The sequence below is a fragment of the Camellia sinensis genome, chromosome 10, assembly GCF_055761805.1.
Source record: "Camellia sinensis isolate YWXY chromosome 10, ASM5576180v1, whole genome shotgun sequence".
Taxonomy (NCBI): Eukaryota; Viridiplantae; Streptophyta; class Magnoliopsida; order Ericales; family Theaceae; genus Camellia; species Camellia sinensis.
In genome coordinates, this window is record NC_138970.1 from 116,658,806 (window position 1) to 116,675,967 (window position 17,162).

General features: G+C 41.2%; 1 pseudogene across 1 annotated transcript; it reads right to left on the bottom strand.

The window, feature by feature from the left end:
* Window positions 1–15,404: 15,404 nt before the first annotated feature.
* Window positions 15,405–16,698, bottom strand: LOC145800642 (N-terminal acetyltransferase B complex auxiliary subunit NAA25 pseudogene; annotated as a pseudogene). The gene is made up of 3 exons (XR_014341492.1): window positions 16,491–16,698; window positions 15,559–15,709; window positions 15,405–15,490 (listed from the first exon to the last, which is right to left on the bottom strand). The product of XR_014341492.1 is annotated as an N-terminal acetyltransferase B complex auxiliary subunit NAA25 pseudogene (transcript).
* Window positions 16,699–17,162: the final 464 nt, after the last annotated feature.

Sequence of the window (17,162 nt, forward strand, 5' to 3'; positions counted from 1 at the left end):
CAGTGGCTCTTATCCACCCCACCAGTGAATAGTCAAGCTGAGGCCTCAGTTTTTATCAGTTTTTAGTCACCCCACCAGTCAGTCAGTCGGAACAGCAAAACATGGCAGGGATAGAGGAAATGATGCGTCAACTCCAAGAAAGTATGAAACTCATGCAGCAAGATGCTGCCCGCCAGACGAAAGTTGCCAAACAACAGGCTGCAATCATGGCCCAGCAGGCTGAGCTAATCACCAGGCTGCAACAGCAAAACGGAGCATCTACTTCGCATCAGGCTCCTCCCCCACCAGGAGCTCCAGCACCTAGGGAGACACCAAATGTCCAGGAAGATACGGACATTCTGACAGGATCGGCTCTGCCCCCAATCCTACCCCAATTATCCAAAACACCCACCAACCTGCCGGATTCTCCCTTTGAGTCTGAGGTGGACCCCACAGCATTAAAGGTGAGCAAGCTTGAAAAACTGTTCAAGAAATCTCAGGGCATCAAGTCCATCCCAAAGGATGGATATACCGATGCGGTCGTGACGCTGCCAGACGCTTTAAAATGCCACATATTGACTGCTTTGACAGATTTGGGGATTCCCTGGTGCATCTCCGGTTGTTCTCAGATATACTACGGCCGATGGGCCTCACCAGACCGTAGAAGCTTTCATTGTTCGGCCGGACCTTGTCAGGTGTGGCCGCTATCTGGTATGCAAAATTTGAAGACGATGTCAAACGGAACTGGGATGAGATGGCCGAGGCCTTCGTTGCGCAGTACTCCTATAACACGTAAATCGAGGTCACAACCCGTGATCTTGAGACAACAAGGCAAGAGCCTAAGGAGATTTTTTCTGATTTCGTAGCCCGCTGGAGGGCCAAGGCCTCAATGATGACTGTTAGGCCCACTGACAAAGATCAAAGTCGGATGATTGTGCGCAATCTCCAGCCCAAGCTTATGCAGAAAATGATCGTTCTCCCCTTCCCCACCTTTTCAGACTTACATGAGATGGGAGTACAGATCGAGGACGCTATGAAGCAGGGCCTTCTTGACCAGGAGAAGGAGCAACCCAGGAGGGCGTTTTCCCGCAGTTCGAATGCGACCACCAGTGGTGATGCAACTGCAAGATCTTCTGAAGTGGGCATGGTCACCACCATCGTATCAAAAACAGCTACCCCATTTACCGATGCGTCCGGAAGTAGCTCACAAGAAACCAAATATCCACCTCGAGTCAAGAGGGTTTTCACCCCACTTCATATGCCTTTGTCAAAGGCTCTAGAGGTCTTACTCCAGAAAAGACATTTGAAACCGTTGAAACAACGGCCCCTACCCGATCCTATCCCTGCAAAGCATGACCAGACTAAATACTGTGCCTACCATCAACAAACCGGTCATGACACCAACAGTTGCTTTCGTCTGCGCCATGATGTACAAGATCTGTTTGACAACGGGGTCATTGCCGTACCAGGTCCTGCAGAGTCTATCGGCACTTGATCAGTGAACTTGTGGGGGATAATGTGATTATGTGATCGGGGGATGAACCAGCTACGGGTGGCGTTCGATTTACTCCAGATATGGCGTATGGCACGCACTGTTTTGAGCATTTGCGAATGCTAGTTTCTGACTGGGGTATTTAGGTCAATTTTGTTGTGTTGTTTTGAGTCTGTCTCTTTGTTTTGAGTCAGTCTTTTTGTTTCGGGTCTGTCTTGTTGTATCGAGTCAGTCCTGTTTTGTTAGAGTCGGGTGATTCCGGGGGTGTTACCTCGAGCATCACTATTTTGTGTTTGTCTTTTTGCTTTCTTTTGAGTCTGTTTCTGTCAGGGAGCTAGTTGTGCCAACAGATTTTGAATGAAATAGCAGTGGTTTTTCATGCTTTTGTGCTTGCTTTTGCCTTGTGCCAGTTGTGCCAAAAATTTGAATGAAACGACAGTACGTTTTGCTTGCTCTTCTGTGCCTTGAAAGTATTGCATTGACCTAAGTTTTTCAAAACTTTTTCGTACACTGCGGTAAAAACGAAGAGGAAGGAATTCCTCGGGTTTTGCAAAAATTTGATCAATTGAGAGAAAGAGAGGCATGCTAAGCCCTTAATGAATGAAATCATGCTTGTTAATGTGAGTACTGAGAAGGATCCTGGCTTGATCTAGATTGATTTCACATTGTCTTCTGCGCGAGCAATTAGTCGCTTTCTTAAAAGATTTCAAAACAAAAATGTTTTGCGCAGTCCTGCGAAGACCTGTGTGGAATCGCTCTTGAGATTATGCAGCTTAGGATCGCTCTCAGCCTTGAGACTCGACCCCCCCCCTTTCGCTTTCCGACCTTGAGCCTTAACTCAGAATGTTCAATGGTCAACCGCAATGTGAGGCCTGTGTGGCCAGATTCGAAGTAGCCCTCGACCTAGAGGCAGAAAAATGTCTGATTGTGCTCGAAGAGCCGAAGATGGATCATTTCACAAATCAATGAAGATCGGTAAGAATGCCAAATCTCAGAAGGGAGGAAAGAAGAAAATACTGTTGAAGGACAACTGAGTTCCTATCCACAACACTAGGGGCAAATTCAACCCCCATTGGATGGACTCTTGCATCGTCAGCGAACGGCAGCTGTTCTCCTGGATTCAGATGACTTTAGGATCTCAAAAACATTTGATATGGACAAAGCTACACTTTTACCCTTGAGAGGCTCGCTGGGCCGAAAACCTGGAAGGGCAACCTAGGCAAAAGTTAGAGCAAGAAAAAAAGAAGGAAAAGAACAAAAAAAAAAGGAAAAAAAAAGAAAAGAAAATGCAAAGAATGAAGAAAAGAAAAGAAAAAAAATGAAGAAAATAAAAAGAAAAGATGAAAAAAGAAGAACAAAGCTCGCAAGGTTGAAAACCCGGAAGGGCGGCCTTGACAAAAGTTAGAGCGCAAAAGGAGAGGTTAAATACACGAGTGTACCTTAACCCGAAACTACGTATGGCTTGATTCCCATCTTTGGGATACGTAGGCAACTTCATTTTGAAGTCCAGCCGTAAAACACTTCAAATTCGACTGTGTCCATGTGATGGTTCTGGTCATCTTTGTCTTCTTTGTATTCGAGAATTTAGTTGTAATTGTCATTGTAAGGATTGGTTGTCACATGCTGCGGCGCTATTCAGACTAGGGGCAACTTTCCGTTGCTGTCCAGTGGGCTGCAGTGCTGTTCAAACAAGGGGCAACTTTCCGTTGCCATTCAATGCGCTGCAGTGCCGTTCAAACAAGGGGTAACTTTTTGTTGCCATGCAGCTCCCCTCAAGCAAGGGGCAATTTTCCTTCGAATTTGAGGTTGTGCATCTCGAGAGTGGGTTCTATGCTCGTTGAGCAGTGGCCGTTTGCAAAAACAGTTTTTGAGAATTTTTACTATGGTTGATTGATTTCCTCTCGAAAAGTATTCCATTTTCCAAAAATGGACCGTTTCTTGGACCCAAAAAGGAAAATTTTCAGTGCTCATAACCTAACTTGCAGGATTTTAAATCAAAAAATCGAACAAGTATGTTAATCTAACTTTCATGTTGGTCAAAATTGTTTTAGTGGAAAACCAAAACAAAAAAAATTGGTCAAAATGATGAACTAGGGACATAATTGAGTCAGGCTTCCTGTCTTTCCCCCGTCGTTAATGCATTTGCCAGAAAGGGCACCATACTTGCCGGAAAGGGCACCCTGTTCGCTAAGAAGGGCACAGCGGAAGCTAACAGAAAAGGGCTGAAAGCTTTCATATCCTCTGAGCAGCGAGGTATCAAGCCAAGTGCGAAGCATGAACTGGAATGGAGCAAGGTATTCCACTCCCTTATCCGGACAGATCTGATCACGTCCAAACTCCCCAGCGGAGCATCGTCAACCGATGTCAATTGCAGATCTGTTGTGCATCTGGTCGCATTGCAACCCCTCTGTGGGAGAAACTCATTGTTGTGAACAAGAAAGAGAATCTAGCAGAATGTTAGGGGCAAGAGCCCGCAACTTCTTGTTTATCCATCAACCACCCAGGGTAGGAATAAAAAAATGAGAGATTGAAGAATAGAGAGATGTGCGCTGAGAGAAAAAGTGAGGAAAAGGGCTTTTTTTCAGATAAAAAAAAAAGGGAGAGCCTGAGGGTTGAGTGATGTGAGAATCACAAATGAGAAAGGGTGGGAAACAATACCCAGAGAAACAGGCTCCCTGTGCATGTCTGAGTGTCGTGTCTTTTTATTTTATCTCGATTCTTATCTTGAGTCGTTTTTGAGTGTCTGTGTTTGTGTTTAGGTTGTTTTGCCTTTGTTTTCCTTTGTTAAGTCGTGGTGCGCTATGTTTAGTCGTAGGTTCAATACCCGGTCGAGAACTCATTTATCAATTTCAAAATGATTTGTTTTGTGCTCAGAGTGTTGTGCCATTCTCTACATTTGTGCAAAACAGGATTCGTTCTTTCATAAAATCGCAGGGTTCAACCTAGGTCATGTCAGAACAGTAAAGCCAGGACCTATTTGAAGCTATATGGGTTCCAGACTACAACGCAAGAAAAAAAAGGAAAAATGTCGGGTATCTGAGTTTGTTTCAACATCAGTAAGTTCCGAGATTGCATTCTGTGTGTACCTTTTCAGGTTTTGCCAATGCTCCGAAGTACGAATGCGCCTCTACCTCAAGCTCAAGATCAAGTCTGCTTCAAGCCAGAATGGCGATCAAAAGTGCTTTCCCTGAGTACCATTCCCTGCCAGAGGCTTCGTGGCCATGTTTGCAATGAGTTCCTAGGAGACCAACTGCGACGGTGGAAACTAGAGTTCGAATGGCTGTTGCCAAGAATGCAAAGGTTCGGGATTTCCGAGACTAAAGTCTGGTTTAAATACCCAGAGGCGTGTCCTCGGCTTGAAATCTGTATGGAAGCCCCATAGGTTGAGATAGCGTGTATGCACCTCAATTCTGGATACCGAACCAACCTAGTCTGTCACCCCGTTGGAGAATAGGGAAAGTTGTGAATATGATCAGGAAGCAAGGCGGCATCCAAAGTGTTCTACGTGAAGAACCCTTGTCAGTATTTCAGAGCCTTTGTACTGTAAGTTGAAGGTAAGTGTTCGAAGAGCACGAAGGGAGATCCCCGTCAGAGTAGAGCGGTTCATCGCCACTCACCCCATGAGGTGCTTTCTAAAGTGCCGCTATGTTTGTTTATTGCGTTCCTTAAACATCATGCATTGTATTGCATTGTGTCTATCAAGTTTCTTTCTCATTCATGCACGATATTGTATGTACGGTTCATTCAAAGAAGTTCCGTTTAAAATCATTTATTTAGTGTATCAATCACACTTTATTTATTTAGTGTATCAATCACACTCTCTTCATTTAGTGTATCAATCACACTTCATTTATTTAGTGTATCAATCACACTCTCTTCACTTAGTGTATCAATCACACTTCTTTCATTTTGTGTATCTATCACATACATTCTCGTTTTGTGTATCAATCACACTTCACTTCATTCACTTAGTGTATCAATCACACTTCATTCACTTTTGTGTATCTATCACACACATTCTCATTTTGTGTATCTACCATGCACATATTCACTTTAGTGTATCTATCACATACATTCTCGTTTAGTGTATCAATCACACTTCATTCATTTAGTGTATCAATCACACTTCATTCATTTAGTATATCAATCATACTTTGTTCACTAAGTGCATCTATCACACTTTGTGTTCACCTTTTGTGTATCCATCACACTTTGTTCACTAAGTGCATCTATTACACTTTGTGTTCACCTTTTGTGTATCCATCACACTTGTTCACTTAGTGCATCTATCACACTTTTTGTTCATTTTTAGTATATCTATCATACTCTGTTCACATAGTACATCTATCACACTTTGTGTTCATTTTCAGTATATCTATCATACTTGTTCACTAAGTGCATCTATCACACTTTGTGTTCACCTTTTGTGTATCCATCAGACTTGTTCACTAAGTGCATCTATCACACTTCGTGTTCACCTTTTATGTATCCATCACACTTGTTCACTAAGTGCATCTATCACGCTTCGTGTTCACCTTTAGTGTATCCATCACACTTGTTCACTAAGTGCATCTATCACACTTTGTGTTCACCTTTTGTGTATCCATCACACTTGTTCACTAAGTGCATCTATCACACTTCGTGTTCACCTTTTGTGTATCCATCACACTTGTTCACTAAGTGCATCTATCACACTTCGTGTTCACTTTTAGTGTATCCATCACATTTGTTCACTAAGTGCATCTATAACACTTCGCGATCACCTTTAGTGTATCTATCATACTTGTTCACTAATTGCATCTATCACACTTCGTGTTCACCTTTTGTGTATCCATCACACGTTCGCTTTGTGTATCCATCACACGCACGCCTTGTGTATTCATCACATGTTCACTTTAGTGTATCTATCACTACACTCGCTTTGTGTGTCTATCGCACATACTTACTCCCTCTGTGTATCTATCACACTTCGTTCACTTTTGAGATTCCATAATTTTCTTACATCCTTACCGGGCTCGGCGCATCATACTAACTGCATTTGTATTTCAATTCCAAATTGAATACTTGTTAGTTGTAGCATTTCATATGCCATCTTTAGAATAGCCGAGCCTATCTTAGTTACATTTTGCATGTGTTGCATTAGGCATTTCTGTATAGTTAGGATCATGCATGGATTTCTAACATAGCTTCTGTTTTGGCTTGGAGTACTCGGTAAGTTTTGTGCTTTAGCATCCTTACATGTGTGTGAGTGACTGCCATGATAGCATGCTTACCATGAGGCTAATTGCTTATGTGATATACCTGCCTGAATGCCTGTGGATGAAAGTTGGGTTATTTGGATTGGAATAATTCATCAATTGTGAGTTTTAAGCCCACTAGATAGTGGCAAAATCATGTTTTCTAAGCCCACCCGAGGGTGGCAAATCCAAGTCTTAACCTACTTGCGGGTAGCACCATCAAACCATTTTCAAAACAAACATGAGATGCTTTGTTCCAATTCAAGCAATCCAGTCTATACTCGTATGCTGTGCGCATCACATAGTAAATCTAGGTTAATAACCGGAATAAGAACACATAATATTTTCAAAATTAGATATCATGGTTAGTAGAGGCCGATCTTTGATCGGGCGAGCTGGGGTGCTCACGAAGTGACCTTCCCCAATCGTACCCAAGTTCCCGAGCCGAGGCAACTTTGGTGATGACGGACACGTGGCCTTAGGCAACGAGTCAGGGTTTCCTAAATTTCCCAAAATAAAATATTTAGGTGGCGACTCTGTATCTGGCAAAACAGTCCATGTTTGGCACTTCTTTTAAAAAATCTGTTTTCAAAAATAATTTGCCGGATTTGGACTCTTTGATGATTTCATCGGTCTTGCATTGCACTCTGCAAGATTAGATACAGGACCGTGACATTGAGTCCTGAACTGTAGTGAGGCCCAAGGGCGTGTCTACAATATGGAACTAGGGTGAGATTTTAAGTAAAAGGAGATGAAATCCAAGCTTGAACGCTTGGGACTTTTGGAAATGGTGGAGAGAGAGAGAGAGAGGGAGAGAGAGAGAGAGAGAGAGAGAGAGAGAGAGAGAGAGAGAGAGAGAATGATCTAGATTTGACAAAAAAGTGATATATCATCCAAGCATACATAGATTAATGTAAGGAGAGTGTTGACAATGTAAACATACATAAATTAACGAAGTCTAAGAAGAAAGAGAGGAGAGGGGAGAGAGAGAGAGATGGATTTACCTGGTAGTGGTGGTGGTAGTGGTGGTGATGGTGGGATTGACGATGTAAGTGCCTAAAAAGAGAGGGAAAGGAAGGGAGTGATGGTCGTGGCTGGAGATGTGGCTTGATTTCATGATTTTGTAGTGAAAAGTAAGAAGAAAGGAGAGAGGGAGAGAGAGAGAGAGAGAGAAAGAGGAGGGTAAAAAAAGGTATTTTGAAAAACTCTTTTAATATTTTGAAAAAGTGTTGTCATCGAAATGTGAGAAGAAATGAATTTTGAGAAAGTAAGGAAGATTTTACGTTGTTTTGAAAAGTTCTATTAATAAGAACGTTTTTAACCAAATATACATATATATATATATATATATATATATAATCATAGAAACTCTATTAGTAAGAAAGTTTTTAGTACGCGCGCGCACACACACATATATCTATATAATAAAACAGAATGGATTTGAAAATATGTAAAATGTATCAGAGATACAATTTGAATCAATGGCCTATATCAATCCTAAGTATATATCAATAGTTGAAATACATTCACTTCCTGCCCAACCAATAAGCTACCCACTTACCCACGTCTCCCCTCTGTTATGAGTTAAATTACTTAAGTAAAAGTGTTGATCTACAATTTGTTAAATTGAAATCACTTCTTTATCTTTTAAATGGCGACAAGTTAGATAGATGGATAATTCGAATGGGGAATAAACTGGGTAATTCAAAAGTCCTAGCTAACCACTAAACAACAGAATTGCTCAGCAAAAGGAATACATTGTAAGAACTACAATCACTCATTAGTTATCATGTTTTGAAATTTTTGTTTTAGGTGGTGTATCACGTGCTCTAAAATGCCATTGATAGGGATAACAACTTTCCAAAACAGGCACCAGTGGACTATTTTACATTAAAAACTGGAAAAGGGGAAAAAATAGTTGGGGCAGGCAGGGAAAACCTGTAACTGAATGCTACAAACTGCCCAAAGCAAGAACCTTTCCTCACCAACAATCTTGTACATTTTAATAGCTATCAGCAGAAAATAAAAAGCCATATAGGCAAATGCCCTATTCTAACTCTTGCACAATCTATACGAACATAGATGTTACAAAATAACAAAAATAAAATAAATAAATAAATAATAAACTCGGAACATCAACTATTGGATACAATCAACCTGTTGCTGCTTCACAAATGAGTACTCACGAACATAACAGTTGAAAAGGCCGACCTTAAACATTTCATGAAGGAGTATTGATGTGCAATGGGTAACCAAGGTAACCAAGTGGAGGCTGGAGGCTGGAGGCTGGAACCCAGTGTTCAGAAAAAGACAGATGGGTAACCAAGGTAACAGATCAGTGGAGAAGGGGTTGTACACCATCTTTGTGGATGAGCTTCCAGACTCAATGACTCCTAGGAGCCTGTTCACTCTGTTTAATAATTTTGGAGTAGTCAAGGATGCTTTCATCCCAGCAAAAAGAAGGAAAGCAACGGGATCTAGGTTTGGTTTTGTGAGATACGATTGCAATGTTGCTGCTGAAATGGCGGTGCTGAAGACGGATGGCCTGTGGTGTGACAACAAGGCATTGAAAGTGAAAAAGGCAGAGTTCAAAAAAGGTGAGATCAAGCGACCTGCAATGGTAACCAGAGGAAACGATCGGATGATGCAGCGTCAACAGAGGGGTCTCGTGCAACAAGGGCTGGAAAGTGTAGGCAGAAGATCCTTTGCAGAAGTAGTACAGAATGGAGGTAGTGCTGGAAAGGCAAAACGTACTGTCAAAGCATATGAAACTGGAAATGGGTGGCTTTATGACAGTATAATAGTCAAACTCAAATCTATTCTATCATTCAATGAGTTTAAGGAGGAGGTTGCTAGAAGAGGTGCAAAGGATGTAACAGTTAGAGCTGGGAGAGGAAGGCTAGCTGTGATAACCTTCAGTTCACAACAACACAAAAAGGAAGCAAGGCAAAAGATTGAACAGTGGTTGGTTCACTGGTGCGATTTTGCTACAGATTGGGAGAAAGGAATTTACATTGCACAAGAAAGATGTGTGTGGATAACATGTGTAGGTGTTCCATTCAACTTGTGGAATGTTACTACATTCAGTGACATAGGCAAGGTGTGGGGTGAGGTTGTTCAGATAGGTGAAGATATTCTCAGTCAGAGTTCGTTTCAGAGTGGGAAGGTAAGAATAATCACCAATCGACTGGAGTTCATAAATGAGGTGATCAATGTCGAATGTAATGGAAATATTTTCCCAGTTAGAGTGTGTGAAGAACTCCCAGCAGCAGTACAACCATGCCATTGCAACAGCTTTTGCTTCGACAATGTGGGCACTGAATCTATGGGTCAAGAGGAAGTAGATCAGCTGTCAAAAAATGGTGGAGAGGACATGGTGGGGACAGTTTCAGGGGCAAAAGAGAAGAGTAATGAGTGGCTCTCTGCATCAGCCGTAAAAGAAACTGGGGGTGCCATGGGGACTCTGAATGTCAGCGAGGTAGGTAGGGAGGCTAACCAGGTGCATGTGGTAATTCCAAGAAATGAAATTCAAATTGTTGATGGGCCTATATGCAACCCTGAGAAAATCCCAAGCTCTAGTGGACCTGAGAGTCCAAGGCCCAAGGTAAACTTAGAGGTAATTTTGAAAGTTCCTCAGGCTGGGGTATTGGCAGATGGGCCCATAACAGAACCCTCAAATCTAAGTGATTGTATAGCCCAAACTCATTTTAGGCCTCATGATCTGCTTCCAGCCGCAGGAAAAGTGATAGAAATAGGAATAACATCAAGGAAGGGGTAGAGTACAAAACTAGAAATGAGCAGTAGAAAGAAGAAAGGAGCTGACCTGACGAAGCAGACCAAGAATAAGGGAGCACTGACCAGCACCTGTTTTCGCAAAGGAGCTATTTTTAGAGCAGCAGCAGCTGCAATATCATTGTCAGTTGAGCAGAGTCTTAACTCAAGGAGAAGGCATAAGTTCCTAAGTGAAGCCCAAGCTACTATGGAAGTCGGCAAAATACTAGGCTTGAATTGTGAAGGTAAAGAGCAGGAGGTGATTAGCAAATTAATTGAACTTGAAGAGAAGGACCTGGAGAAAATTGATGGGGAGGGAATTATTCCCTAGGCCAGGTCAGGCAGAGGTGAGGGGATTTGGGATCTGTGAACAGTTTTTATGATTATTCTATCCTGGAATGTTAGGGGTCTGCGACGACCTGAAAAGAGAAGAAAAATTAAAAACTTAGTTAGGGAGAGGAAGATTGATGTCTTGCTGCTGCAGGAGACAAAGAGGAGTAAAGTAGACGACAAGTTCCTTAAGTCATTATGGCCATGGGAGGAGCTAGAGAGCATGGAGGTGGGGGCTGAAGGCAGTGCTGGTGGACTGCTATGCTTGTGGAATCCACAAATTTTTGAACTAAAGGAGTGTTGCAGCAACAGAAACTTCTTACTTTTATCAGGTATGGGTTTTCATAATTTTAGTTGTGTGATTATTAATATTTATGCACCCAATGACGTGTTGAAAAGAAGACAGTTATGGTATGCTTTAGCCCAACTTAAATCAGCTTTCTCAAGTCCCTGGTGTATAGGTGGAGATTTTAACGAAATAAGATTCATGAGTGAAAGAAAAGGATGCTCTAGAAGGGAAAGAGGGATGAAGGACTTCAATGAATTGATTGAAAAGTTGGAACTGCTTGATATACCAATGCTAGGCAGAAATTTCACTTGGTGTAATGCGATGGATGGAGATAGATGGAGTAGGATTGATAGATTCCTTCTAGATCCTACGTGGTTGGAAAGATTAAAGTTGAAACAGTGGGGGCTACCTCGAACCATTTCTGACCATTGTCCAATACTCCTCATGGAGGACGAGCGGGATTGGGGTCCAAAACCTTTTAGATTCATAAATGCATGGTGTTTGCATCCTAAATTCAAAGAAGCAGTAAAGAATTGTTGGGAAGAAACACAGGTAAGTGGGTGGGCCAGTTATAAGCTATTGAAAAAGCTAGGAAATCTGCGAGTATACCTAAGAAGATGGAACTACGAGGTGTTTGGTAACCTTGATGAACAGCTGAAACAAGCAGAGGATGAAATTCATGAATGGGATTTAAAAGCTGAAGAACGGATTCTCCATGATTCTGAAATTAAAAGAAGGGCAGAAGTTAGAAGTTTAGCCTGGGATTTGAGCAAGAAAAAGGAATGGTTGCGGCATCAAAAATCTAGAATGGTGTGGGCTCAAAATGGGGATAAAAATACCAGATTGTTTCATATAATGGCAAGTAAAAGGCAAAGGAAAAACTTATTGAACTCAGTTAATGAGCATGGAGTACTGCATGATCAGCCTGGGATGATTAAACAAGCTGTGGTTAGCCATTATACTCAGCTGTTCACTGAAGGATGGAGGTGTAGACCAAAGCTGTCAGGTGTTTTTGCCTCAATTAGTCAAATAGATTCAACTGAATTATTGGAGGCAGATTTTGTAGAGGCTGAAATCTGGGCAGCAATCATTGACTGTGATGGTAATAAAGCCCCGGGGCCGGATGGCTTTAATCTAAAGTGTATCCAAAAATGCTGGGTCACCATGAAAGGGGAGATTGTACAGATGATGAATGAGTTCCACTCCTATGGTAAGTTGGCCAAAGGAGTGAATAGTTCATTTATTACCTTGATTCCTAAGAAGGAAAATCCAGTGGGTCTATGTGACTATAGGCCAATCAGTTTGGTTAGCTCCATGTATAAAATAATTGCCAAAGTCTTATCAAAAAGGTTGAGGCAGGTCCTACCCAAGATCATTAGTGAAGTACAAACGGCATTTCTGAGTGGAAGATATATTCTAGATGGAGTCCTAATTGCCAATGAGGTGGTGGATTGGTGGAAAAGGTCAAAAAAGAAAGGAATCATTCTAAAATTGGACTTTGAAAAGGCGTATGACTCAGTAAATTGGGAGTTTTTGTATTCAATGATGGCCAATTTTGGTTTTGGTGAGAAATGGGTGGGTTGGATAAAGACGTGCATATCTACAGCTAGAATTTCAGTACTAGTTAATGGTTCACTTACTACAGAATTCTCCCCCATGAAAGGCCTTAGGCAAGGTGACCCACTTTCACCTTTCCTTTTTAACATGGTAGCTGAGGGCCTCAATATACTTATGGAAAGAGCCAAAGAAGAGGGATTGATCAGAGGAGTCACAATAGGAACAAATGAGTTAAAACTATCACACTTGCAATTCGCTGATGATACTATTATCTTTTGTGAAGCTGATTGGGAAGAAATCGTTGCGGTGAAAAGGATCTTAAGATGCTTTGAGGTGATGTCAGGACTCAAAATAAATTTCCATAAAAGCAAAGTGTGTGGGGTGGGTGTTCAGGATGACTTAGTAAAGGTCTTTGCAAAGAAACTTAACTGCCTCAGCCAAAAGCTGCCATTAAACTATCTGGGTCTTCCATTAGGAGCAAATCCAAGAAGAAAGAGCTCATGGAAACCAGTAGTGGACAAGTTTAAGAGTAAGCTAGCTTCTTGGAAGAGAAGGTATTTGTCTTTTGCAGGAAGATTAACACTGATAAAGTCTGTTTTGTCAAGCTTGCCAGTCTATTTCCTATCCTTATTCAAGTTACCAGTGGGGATTGCAAAATCACTAGACAAAATTCAAGCCAATTTTCTTTGGGGAGGCTCTGAAATCCAGAAAAAAGTGCACCTAGTTAGCTGGAAGGAGATTTGTCTAAGCAAAGATCAAGGTGGGCTAGGTGTGAGAAACCTAAGTCAAGTTAATGAGTGCCTCTTAATTAAATGGTGGTGGAGATATGGCAAAGAGGATTCAGCTTTATGGAAACAAGTGGTTTGCAGCAAGTATGGAAGTGTGGGTGGCAGACGGAGCCTATTTTTAGGTGAGTCTCGGCCTATGTCAAATTTGTGGAAGGGTGTACTTTCAGTGGCTGCAGAAAATCCTGACTTGCGAGATTTCTTTTTGCAAAACTTCAAGGTAATTGTTGGAAATGGTAGACGAGTGCGGTTCTGGATTGATAGGTGGCTTAATAATCAAAGTCTGAATGAGGTATTTCCCAGATTATTTTCCTTGGCAGTTGAAAATGATGGCACCTTGTTTGAGCATGTTCATAGCAGAGGTGTGGGTACAGCCTGGAACATTGATTTTAGAAGGCCTCTTCTTGCTTGGGAAGAGGAGGAAGTGTTGAAACTTAATGATTTGGTTCGGAGAGTTCCTACACTAAATGAAGGCGCTGAAGACTATTGCTATTGGTTAGCGCACCCTTCTGGAGTCTTTACTGTGTCATCAGTATGGAAGTGGGTGGTAGCATGTAAAGGGCCAAATATCTCAGTCACCAAAAGCATTTGGAATAACTTAGCCCCCCCCAGAGTACAGTTTCTGAGCTGGTTGGCTTGGAGAGGTAGGATTAAGTCCTCTGAATTCCTACAAAGAATTGGAGTATTGAATTCTAATGTTAGTGCATTGTGTGTGTTTTGTAAAGCGGAGGTGGAGTCTTTAAATCATGTCCTCCTTCACTGTCCTAGGATCTGGAGAATATGGGCCAGTATTATGTGTTGGTGGAACTTGAGCTGGGCTATTCCTGGTTCAGTGGAGGCAGTACTCCACTGCTGGTTAGGTCCAGTTATGAAGAAAAAGGTAAAGGAGATCTGGAAGATGATACCTTTGGCAGTAATGTGGTCTGTGTGGAAACTCAGGAATGAGTGCATATTTAATGAAGCACAACCACCTTTGGATGAGTTGGATGATCTGGTAAAAACCAGAGTTGCTATGTGGGCTGTTTCTTCCTTGAGAGAGTTTAATTACTCGGTGCATGATGTGTTATATAACCTGAAGTAGGTCTGCAACTGTGTATAGATTAAGGGACTGAGGTTGTGTTCATGTCTGTAAGCTGGTTAGTTGGTTTGTGGATGGCTCAATAGGCATCAGTGGCCCAAGTTAGGTCAATTGGCAATAGTAGCTGGTGTACAAGTTTCTTTCTGTCATTGATCTGGATTTATCTGCATTATTCTGGTGTAGTGGCAGCATTCTTCATGACTGAATAGCTACTGTGATCTGTGTGTTGCACTGGTCTGAATGGTGACTTCTCCAACTTCCCCAGGTTTTGCTGTCAAATAGGATCAGTAGATGGGTACCTTGTTTTGGCTGGTGTTGTATGAATTGGTTGGTGGTCTGAATTTCTTGGTCAGAATTGGCTGCCGCTGTTCTGTGACCTGATTCTGGTACTGGTCTGTAGGTGGTGATTGAGAGGAACATATTAGAATGGACTCTTCTTTTTGGTTTGCTAATGCACTAATACTTGGTGTGATGCTGCTAAGCTATTGGTGGTTGTTCTGCTGCTATTGCGGCTGCAGAGTGGCAGTTGTTGCTGCTGATTTGTTTCTACTACGAAGGCCTGTTTCATGAATCTGTCGCTTAGAATCATATGTTGCAATATTGGATAGATGATGCCAACCCCAATCATCTGCTGGTCTGCTGCTGATAGCTAGGTGGTAATTATAGATGAATTGGTCTGCTCTGCCCTGCTGGAATTCTTTTGGGGGTTGCATGGTGAATTGGGGGTTGAGTTTTTGGGGTCTTTATTTTATTTCTGGGCATGGTCTCTCACCATCCCTTTGTGGTTGAGCTCGCAGATGATTGGGCTTTCTTCTCGGTGCCAACCTAGTTGGGATTGGATTGTTAGCTTTGATGCGCTTCTGCTCTTCCACCTCTTTATTGATGTTCAACAGTTGAAAAGGCCCATCATTAATTCCAAATTGTTTGGAATCTTGCCACAGGCATACTCGTAACAACTAGTAGCCATGTCCACTGACAAGATAAAACAATTATTAGAGCTATGTATGTGTGTATGTATGTCAAGCAGTACATGTACTGACATTGATCAAGTCGTTGGAATACAATCTGCAGTGTGCTGAGAGTGAGATCATCAATGGAGTCATTCTTATACAATAGCTCTTTGGCATTTAGGCAAACAGACAATGCTTCATCAGATTTACCCATCCTTTCCAAAATGTGACCCTTGAGTGCCTGCATGATAAGATAAGAGGGGAAAAAAATTGAGAACCTGTTTAATACACTGGACATGGACATACATAATTGACCACAATAAGACAAACAAGATATGCAAATGACGTACATGAAGCTAACAAAATTGTGCTTTCATTTATGCTTTTTGCACAAAATCCATGCTTTTGCATTGTAAAAAAATATCGAAAGTTGTAGTTTCTATCATTCTATGTGTCAAGCTGATTTTTTTTTTATATTTTATTTTTAGTATATCAGTCTGATTTTTCTTTATAATGTAACCCTATGTTAAAGGGAAAATTTCATCATATTCTTCTAATCTGATTTTTCTTTCTAATCTAACCCTATACTATAAGAGCATCTGCAATCCTTGTCCAAATTTTTCATCAAATTCAAATTTAATTATAAAAAATGGCTAAAAGTGTGCTCCAGTCCAGCCATTTCATAAAATCTGTATCAAACAAGGGAGAGGCAAATCCTTCACCAAATTCCCAACATTCATATATTTTTACACAAATTTGATGAAACTTTAAAAAGTAACAAGGATTGGACATGGTTTTCCTTTCATCAAAAATGGTTAAAACAGGTTTTCAGGATAAGTTCTGAAATAAATTTTCAAAAACATTTGATCAAGTTTTTCATATCAGATCAAGTTTTTAACCTCAAATTTGATATATATATATATATATATAACAAAACTCTGACACGGTAATTTGGTGGAACAATTCACTTGCATTCATTCATTTGATATATAGTGTATGTAATCAACGTGTAACAGACTTACGAGAGCGTAGGGACAGTTGGGATATTTCGAGAGAAGAGAAGCGGAGAGCTTGAGAGCGTTTTTGAACTGACGAGAGTCGATAGCGTCCCATATAGGTCGAACTCGACGCTCTGGTATGTCACCGGCGATACCCAACTTTGACGCCATTCATTAGAGTCCGACCAAATCAGAGTTAATTAGGGGGCTTTGTTAGCCAACAATCTCTCTCTTAGGGCATCGCAATGGGATAGTCAAAATTATTTGTATACGATAAAATGCGATAAAAATGGGATTTAAAAATATTTGTTAAGATGGGTTAAGAGTTTATTAATTTTAGAGAGGGAGTGGTGGTGCAATGGATGTGTTAAGGGGTGTGTTAAGGGGTGTGTTAAGGTGTGTGTTAAATATATATATATATATATATATATACGTATATAATAAATAAAATAAATAAATAATTTAGTTTTATAAAAAATTTCAAGTCCAAAATTAAATTTTAAGTCCAAAAAAAAAAATCCAAACAAGTAAAAAATAAATAAATAAATTTCCATTGACCGGGTCAACCGGCCGGACGTCCGGCCGGTCAACCCGAAAGACAAACAAAACACTTCCAAGCACTAGCTAAAGCACTAGTCGCAGTTAACAAACTTTTTAACACACACGACTAACACACACTACTAATGCACGCACTAA